We start from the raw sequence: 9,645 nt of genomic DNA, 5'->3' as shown, positions 1-9,645 counted from the left end.
CAGCCAAACGACCAGGGCCATTCAAAAATTGCTGTGTAAGCTCATTAGCGGCCCCTCCCAACGGTGATCTTTAGTAAAAGGCGAAAGATCAAATCGCAATGGGTAATTGAGGAGAGGCCTGAGCGCTCAACCCTACAGGATCCCGTCAAAGGACGGGATGCGCAGAAATCTCCCAGCTATTGCCGGTGACCTCACACGTTTGTGACAGATTAACTAAGCATTGACCGAGCCAGATATGCAATTGTTTCATTATTTTCATTGCCCAATGTAATTTACATACTTCTGTAATAGGAATAACATAAATTTAGTTCTGGTAAGCCATGTAAGGATGTAAAGGATGCTAGATAGCTGCAGCCCCGCTTGAACGCCCCGAGCCAAAGTGGCGTCGTTGCAGTCGGTGTAGCGGGTGTAGTTTACCCAACGTTAATCTAAAAACGTTGAGTTTACCTGACGTTCAGGAACGGTGGACGAGCACTACTGCGCACGCGCCAACTAAACATCAAAAAACAAAGAAAGCGACTTTTTTTTTTTTTTTTGCCGGATGTGACGTCAAGGTTTAAGAAAAATGGTAGCTGTTGCGCGGTCCATGGAGGCGCGGTCCAACGTTTATAGATATAAACGTTGGCGCGGTCATCTCGCTGCGCTCTTCTCGTCGTGATTTTTGCCTGCCCTTGCAGCGGTGAATAGGTCTTTGGCTTACGATTGTGATGAAGGCGCTCTGGAAGAACTTCTGGAGAGCACTTACGGTGGTGTGCAGCGTGTGATCGGGACACTGAGTGTGTGCGACTGCCTAATTTTCGCGTAGTACGTTGCGACGGTGACCACGGGCGCTCTGCATCAGTTCTGCCGCCTCGATTTACGACAGTCGAACTTCTGCACTGTGTTTTATTAGAGCGCCGTGTTGAGGCCGCTAGGCGTTTCGCCGCCTACGTGCCGTGGCGAAAGGCAGCAACGCCGGTCAGACGAGGGCACTGGGATGGCGCATGACCACTCCCATCGTAACCAAGCTAGCCACTGCAAACGTAGACCACTTCTACGTTGACCACAGGGCTGTGTTTTTGTCCCAGTACAACGGAGTTAACCTGTGCGAAGGTATAATTGTGTGTTCGGAGTCGTGAGGCAGGCAGGTAATGTTCACCACTGCGAAAATGTAGTAACTACCATAATCTGTCTGCTAATCACTTTGTTGGTCTGAAACCTTAAGCCAGCTGATAATAGGACATGCAGCCCGGTGGGAGGTGGGGCTGCGCACAGGACAAAGTTTTTTTTTTTTGTTGTTGTTGTTACCAGCTGTAGGAACCAAGCCTTAATAATACACATCCAGGCCTGAAGTAGTGAATGAGAAAATATTATCTAGTTGCACTTAGCCCTGGTGCCAAGCATTTTTTTTTTCGTGGGCCCTCTCAAGTTACCGTTTTTAAAATTACCCCTTCTAAGGCACGTTCAAGCTGGTATAATGCCATGCATTCAACAGATGCTGGACAGTTCACCCAATATGTCCTTGATGTGTGCTGCCACATGCCGAAGAACAATATTGTACTTTAGTTGGCACTTTTAGGAACAGATCTTATGATGTGCAATCCTTTCAAGTTCATTTCTTCTGTGTTTAGCGTGACTGAGGACTTGTCTGCAGCAAGCTTACCGCAAATAAGTGATTGCTTGTCGAACAGCACAAAAGTACCACTACAACTTAAAACTGAAATTAGTCAGGGATGAGGTTTTGCTTGTCAGTTTTCTCTCTCCAGCAGTGATGGCAATGGCAGCTGAGCAGTGGCGTTGCTGGGTAAACTTGCACCCGGGGGCCAGAAAATTTGTCTCCCCCTCACATATACAAAACAGTTATTAATAATAAGACTAGTGTTCTTGTTATTATTGATATTATTAATGTCTTCTATTGTTAGCATATGACGGCTGGTTCACACTTGCGACTGGAGCTACCTAAAGCGATTTCTGTCACTTGTCACTCGGCATTGCTCTCATCGCGTGACAAGAGCGATTGGTCTCGACAACTTTTGTGTCTTTCATTTGGATACCAATGTAAAAATCTTTTTACAGCTACTGAATGCATGGGCTTCGAAACGTCAATGCAAGCATGCATAATATGCGACATGCGATGCGAAATCAAGCCACAGAATACTTGATGTGTAGTTATTTATAAAGAACTGGTAATATATTAGAAAAGTAAGCAGCAAAATAAGAAGCCGTGTGTTATTTAGGCAATAATAAATACACGAGCTTGGTTTAGAGAACCCCAGACGACGACTCTGGTGCAGATCTTGATACACAACACCGACCTTTTCAGTGAATTAGGCATCGATAAAAATCCTGACAGTAAGGAGCATCATGGTGTGTCACTCGTGAGCATGAAAACACCATTAGCAGCCGAGAAAGGAGTGGCCGAGAGCTACTTGCGGCAGCACAGGGTGTAATGCGCCAAACCAAAGTAGGGTAGGGGAAAAGTGAAGGCTGATATGCGGCAGTGTAAGAGTACCACATCTTACAATCGATACCAAGCGAATGGATGCCTGCAAGAGCAATGGAGGTGTGAGAGAGTCTCGGGCCTCGTCAGAAAAGGACACTATAAGGTGGTCGCCAGAGACATTCGGAAAGCTTTGCAGCCCAGTGTGCCGACTAAATCATGCAGACGTCCCGCGGGCCTGGAGGAGGGTGGCCAGCAATGATAGGGCTGCTTAAAGGCAGCACATGCAAGACAAATAGTCGCTTCATTCGCATCAATTTTCCTGTCTAGGAACACACCTTGACCAAATTATGCTTGAAGGACCACAGGCAGAGCCTGGTGATAGAAGGCTGGGGGAGAAATAGGAGTTGTCCCAGCAAATAAACAACAGCCGGACTTAAAAAAAAAGCTATTTCCTAGTATTGTGCAGGAAAAGTGGTATAAAATGTGAAAGAAACGGCTACCCCATAAATTTGGGAAAACCGTCTGCGCCTGCCCGTTTGTCACTAAAGGCAGTCTCTGTGGCAGCATGCAACTGCTGGAAATTTCTCTAAGTGAGAATTTCAGTACGTTTGAAATAGATACATTGTCGGGTCTCTTTATTTCTATGGTTATGTGATTACTAAGAATGGAAGCAGATAGAAAGGGAACATTTAGTGGGGAAAGAGACGACTGGCCGCACATGAGTCGTCTAAGCGGTCAGTGCACGGCTAGTCGTGTGGATGTTTGTCTGCGACAATGTTGTCGTTTCCTTTCGTACGTTGTAAAAAGATTCCACCACACATTTGCAAATAAGTTAATTGACATTGTCGTCTTGGGAAAACGAACACAGTATAAAGTATAAAATGTGAGGTTCGGGCTTACCAGGGAAGCAGCCACCAGCCAATGGAGGAAATTTGAATCGAAGGAGGTTACAAAGCGATAAAGAAAGAACTCTTGGGTAAAATATCAGATTCGTACGGGCCCGGCGCCACACGCTGGCTCACAACCGTTCGGTCGCACCCATCCCGATGTGTTGGTGACAACGATTTCATTGACGTCGTACAGTCGACTAGCTCAAGACAGATCCTAGATGAAACAACCTCTTCCCAGTAGGTGAGGAAATAATATCGCCCTCTCCAACCAAAAGTAACAACCAAGAACAAGACGTTTGGGACCCATCTCAATTCCCTCTTCCTTCAGGGGTGACTGGGGTCGCGTTGTAGCGCCGGTCACTCACAAAGCGCCACGCTGTGGAGCGCGGTGCCCGCATGTACACAAGTGGGAGGGTTCGGAGGGAAGGACTTATGTTCTTTGCATCTTTTCCTCCAGTTGGTCACGCTTCTGCAGCGTTTCACCGAAGTCTCTTTTGCGGTCTGATGTTTTGCAGTACTGGGCGACGGTTTTGCAGCCGGACGTCGTCGTTGTGCTGCCTGAGTCGTTCCAGTAGATTTGTCCTCCCCAATGCATGAGGAGGGGCACTCAGCTCAAAAATCTTGTATACGACACCGGGCGTCCTGTCCTTTGTCGCACAGTCTTCAACATTTTTTTTCTAGTAAAGTTCACAAAGCACTCAGCAGAACGCTTTCACTAACACAGAAACTGCCCCTCACTCCCACCTCAATTATCGTGGGGTCTCCCGACCATATTCCGGGATGGGAGCACTCAGCGGATCGAATGCCTAATGATCGAAAGTGGGTGACGTACCTGATGTTTATCTTTTTGTTATGCACTTAATTTCGTTGTCCTGTCCTTTTTTTTCTCACCCTCCACCTTGAAAGATGAACCTACCAGAGCAAAATATTTAGGTCATCAGCTTCAAATATTTTTTCACTTAGAGCTCCTTGGGACGGCCACACAAAAACCATGAGAAAAAGGAAAGAAGATGAACACATGGCTATCCGCTTTATTTATGTGCGCAACGCAGATACTCATTTATATTGCTCTTAACTTACAGGGGAATGAAATAAAAAAACGTAGATTTACCGGATTAAAAGTTAGGTAAATAAAATAAATGCCTACACAACTGTTGTATTTCTTGCATAATTTGTTCGACAAGCTACTCGTCCATTGTTCTTTTAGTTTAATTACACGGGGCCGCATGGGATACACCCCTTCCATATAATGCCATCTTCGTACAATTGCCATGTGCTGGCTGCGTCGCTGGGCACGATGAAGGAAAGTCAACGACATAAAAAATATGAGCTATTAACACCAGATATCAGATCCTTCGCGATTGCTTAAATCGCGAATTGGTTGGTTAGTGCAAGCACTGAAGGAATCTGGTGCAACCAAGGGGAAATCGCGACAACCCATTTGTCGCGCCTAATGTTGGACACCTGAGCTCCCACCCCTCCTCTTCCACTTGCGCCCCTCCTCCCAACACAGGCTTAATTTGTACAGTTAACTCCCCCGCACCAACCTTCATTGCATGTTTCACACTTACTTTCATTTCGTTTTAAATATCAGTCCCCGCTTCCTCAAGATTCAATTTTCCCCATATTTTTTTTTTTTCAGGTCATTTTCACCTTGGTTTTCTTCTGAAAATATGACAACCGGACCGGGGTACACGGTCTCCGACGCGTCACTGCGAAGACTCCAGAAAATGCTAAACATTCACCATGACCCGTAGACATCTCATGTGCGTAAAAAAAGCCACATAAATAACCGCCGAGGACACATGACCAAAGTCTCGTAGGCTCCGGAAGCGCTGCTTCAGAAGTCCAAATGCAACCTCAATGGCAACTATTTTCTGGGAGTGGCACTTGTTGTACTTCTTCTTCCAGGTGGGGAAGCTTTGTGCAGTGTCTTTATAGGGGGTCATGAGCCACGGAAGCAGCGGATAGGCATAGTCCCCTAGTATGTAGCCGTTTCTGCACTTCTGTGTTGCTTCCTCGAAAAAGGGTCCCTCACGGAGTACCCTAGCATCATGGGCCGAACCCGGGAATCCGATAAGCACGTCCGTGAATCTGTTTGCGTTGTCGCAAATCCCCTGCAGAATCAGTGATGGAAACTTCTTCCGGTTGAAGTACGACTGCGGAGATTCCTTTGGGGTGTTGATCTCCACATGGCTTCCGTCCACGCAGCCAATGGTGTTGCGTGGCCCCTTTCCAGCACTCTTTAGCAAGAAGCCAGCCTTGATGCGTTCTTGTTCTCGCTCGTCCGGCCAAGAGATCACTTCAGCACTGAGACTGTGCAAGAGGTTGAGCACCCTCTCAATACACGCGTGCACAGATGATTCTGATATGTCAAACCTGTCGGCGATCGAGTACATGTTGCACTGGTTCCCTAGGTAGGTCAGGACGACAAGACACGTTTTCTGAGCACTGATTCGTGGGCGCCCTCCATGGAACTCCGGGAAAAAAGGAGACGCTTGGTAGCGGTCTGCAAGATCGTTGAAGGTCTCGCGTGACAGTCGGAACATCCGCTTGAATTCGAACTCAAAATATCTGCCAACGATCTTTTCACAGTAGAGTGGGATACGATTCCTGTCCTTTCTCACCAGCTTTACAGCCAGCGCTGCGACCAAGTCGTCGAACTCCTCGTCTTCACTGTCGCAGTCCACGAGCTCCATTGCTACTTGAACGACAGTTGCTAATGTGGCACAGTCCATCGTCGTCCTTCGGTGCAGCAGCGATGTACACACACGCAAAAATATCCTTCGCACGTGCCGCAAAGTGCGCTTAACAAGTTCTCTGGCGCGCAAACCACGTGCACAGCAAAACAAAATGCGGCGCGCACACCAACACGAAGCAGACGGCCTGCACAACACCCGCGCTGCAGCTGCACCCCTTGAACTGGCGCTGCAAAAAAACGGAACCCGTCCATGCGCCATTGTGAACTGGTGCAAGCGGTGCAGCCGAAACGAATAGACCCTTTGTTTTTTTATCTCTAGTTGGCGCACGCTCAGTAGTGCTCGTCCACCGTTCCTGAACGTCAGGTGGTGTAGCCGACGAGGTTGCGTACAGCAGCAACCCTGTCCTAGTGTTCTTGGTGCGCCCTTACCAGGGGCTTCTCGGTTATTTCGATGGCGAAACCTATACTGGCGAGCGTCGTTGCCAGTATAGGTTTGCCAGTTGCCAGTATGCCAGTATAGGCCTTTCCGCGGGGGGCAGCTTTTCGGGTGGTCAAAATTAATCCGGGGCCGTACACTGCGGCGGGCCCATGCCCTTAATTTTGAACGCCATCGGGTTTAATTGCTAGCGTTTCGTTAATCTTGGCGTCGTTTTTTTTTCCTGACAGATATAGTTTTGCTTTTCTTGAAATGGCTAGCTGGGGGACAAATGTACAAACTACCAGGCGATTTATGTGAATCTGTTCCCAGTTGCTTTTAACTGGGACCGGATATTTATGGGGACATCTCAACTGCCTGCAGGAATAGCCATCCTTAAACCAATTAGATATCGAAGTGACTACGGAACGACGTATAAATATCCGCACAAAAGAAAAGAAAAAATGAACGCCTTAGGCGTAATTCGCACTGGCCATTGCGAGTCCTTTTTTTTTAATTTTTATCTTGGTGTGCGCTGCCATGTTGTTTCTTCGACGTTTGCACGTATACGACTTCAGTACGCACACATACAGATTCAAGTTGCACAGATCAAAACCGCAAGGGCTCATTTTGTGTTATTTCGTGGCTTTTGGTGTGAGATGACGAACTTCGCGAGGTTAAAGGGACTCTGCAACACTCCCGATACACGCCCTTACTCTCTCATTATCGCCAGGCACGGGGTGGTTTTCTCGTTGCAGGACACCTGCCTTCCGTTTCTCCTTTGCTTCTGTAACTCTCTTTAAAACGGCTATATGAAATGTTTATTGCTGTTACTGAAAGATGCCGACCAATAGCTCATGCATTGCTGTACGTAATTTGAGTGCTTGAAGAACGCCAGTATCGGGAAAGACAGAACTTTTTTTAGCACGTTTCTAAGTTACCTGATGGGCATACAACAAACAGTAAGTTTTGGCTGTGTTAGTTTGTGGCACCCTATTTGAACTACTGGATGTGTTTATCGACCACGTTTTGAGAGAATTTAGGATGTAGAAAAAAAATTAAGAAAAGTGTTGCAGGGCCCCCCCCTCCAAGCCTTTATCGAAGCTAGCTCGATCTGCCGCTCGGGATTTCCTGTAAGCGCGGTGGCAGTTTATTCTAGTAACGTTGGTGGCGTCTGTGTAGTGGTAAAAGTTCGGCTGCTTTCCGTGAGAAACGAGTGGAGGATGACGGGCACGTGCGGGCCGGGCCAGCCAGGTATCACGAACAAAGAAAGGTAATCCTCGCACACAAGTTCAAAAATTTACGGGAACAGCTTGGATACTCAAGTATGCATTTTTCGTCTCAATACCGGAAACACAAACAAAAAAAGGTCCGAATTATTACAAGGACCACAATCTGCCGTCTGCGGAAAGAAATTGGTTACGCGGATCCCTCAGCGATTGTCACTGAGACGCATCTGAACTACCTGCATGTGCACTCCGAGGACCGCGGAGCAGCCTCAGCCGCCGCCCTGAATGTTCTATACCAGCGGTTCTCAACCATGAGTGTGTCGGGTACCCCTTCCGGGCTTGTAAAAGTGATTGGGAACCCCACGATGGACTATGTTGATCCTTGTCATAATTTCCGAAAATTTTCACGTGCAGCTAAAGTCTCCAACATACTTATCAATGGCCGCCTTTTGTGTCTGACTTTTAAGCTGATGCGTGTTCTTTTGTCTAGCAATTTGCTCTTGCAGCTAATAGTCACCCAAACGCATACAAGCTGCCTCTTGTGTGTTTTGCTTTTCCGCAGAGGTGGTGTGTCGTGCAAAAAGCCAACATTAAACCATGGGCTACGCTACACTATAGCTACGCCAAAAATTAAACGTCATGTAGCGAAGACACCGTTTTGCGTTTCCAGCAAGGTTTAGCAAAAAAATAAAAATGAATGGGGAGAGGGGGGGTTGAAAAGTTTAGGGAGGGTTTGGTGGACCATACAAACGCCCTCGCGGACCCCTTGGGGTCCACGAACCCCCTTTTGGGAACCACTGTTCTATAAATTGACGATCCTGCCAGACTAGAGACAGCTCGCGCTGGATCGACCTCATGGAAAACGTCCCCTGCGTAATTCGGCTGTGTGGCTGTGTGGCGCAGGAAATATGTGGCACAAACGCGAAGACGCATTGACGAGCTGCTTCGCTATGACATTTTTGCAGTGTGCAGAATTGCGTGCTGGGATTTTTAACACGGTGTTCTTTGGCTACTACAGCTGAGAATTTCGCGGTGGTGACATGGGGGCAAGGAGGTCGAGGTCAACTGAAGAGTGAGACGGCGTGGAGAGGGTGGAAATCACGTTCGAGAACTTAGTGGAACATTTTGACAGTCTGGCGAAATTTTCGATTCTGGTTGGTCCCGAGGCCATGGAGAGGGTTGCAGGTGAGTGGAGAGGAGGTTATTCACCATTGGCTCTATGTAAAGCCAGCGCTTGGCGTCGTGAGTAATATCACCCAGGGAAGTCATATCTAGTCTCTTCATATATAGGTAGTGGTGGTGAGTGATTTGTTAGACTGGAAATAGAAAGTGGAAATAGAAAGTGAAAGAAGTGGACTGGGGATATTTTGAACTCATTTGGGAGTTCACCAGCAAACAACCCAGTCCGGGGGAAGGAGAGAGGGTGAATGAAAGGGGGATGGGTGAGAACGAATGGGCGCAGAGGAAGAGGGAGAGAAAGAAAGTGATAAGGTAAAGCGCATGAAGACACAGGTTCGCCATGGTAAATAAAGGCGGGTGAATCTGCAGCCAAGCAAACCGCCAAGTGCAAGGATCATTATGCTAGGGGGAAGTCTAAGTGCGATCAATGCCTCCGCGACATTTGGCAGTTTATGGGGTTGGATATATGTTTAACTGGTCATTCCAACAACTATGAGCTTGAGAACGCTTTACGCCGCCGCCACAATCGCTTATCAGTTTGCGCAATGAAATTTGTGGACGCAGTTCAATTAGGGCGGATGCTCTCAGGTATTCTAAGAATGAGGCTCGAGGCTAGAGGGGTTTCGCATACAACGTAAAAAAAAGCCGTTCTGGTTGTTTTGTCTCGAATCTCTGCCGATACTAGAACTGTTAGTACATTTTGGCTAATCCAGCTAGAGTGTAGTTGAAGTCTGCGCTCTGTCTATTCATTCATTCCTGTAGAACTAGAACTAGTAGATTACCAACCCGGCCAAACTAGCAAATTATTA

At 47.4% G+C, this 9,645-nt stretch overlaps 1 non-coding gene across 1 annotated transcript; it reads right to left on the bottom strand.

Annotated features, from left to right (window-relative positions):
• On the bottom strand, positions 1-125 carry LOC144147451 (U5 spliceosomal RNA). Its single transcript, XR_013317940.1, has one exon. It is a non-coding gene; the product is annotated as a U5 spliceosomal RNA (small nuclear RNA).
• Positions 126-9,645: the final 9,520 nt, after the last annotated feature.

Source organism: Haemaphysalis longicornis, unplaced genomic scaffold, assembly GCF_048455015.1.
Source record: "Haemaphysalis longicornis isolate Haplotype H1 unplaced genomic scaffold, Haemaphysalis longicornis Haplotype H1 scaffold_7, whole genome shotgun sequence".
NCBI classification, from domain to species: Eukaryota; Metazoa; Arthropoda; class Arachnida; order Ixodida; family Ixodidae; genus Haemaphysalis; species Haemaphysalis longicornis.
Note: the sequence above shows the minus strand (reverse complement) of the source record. Positions and strands in the feature narration are given on the sequence as shown.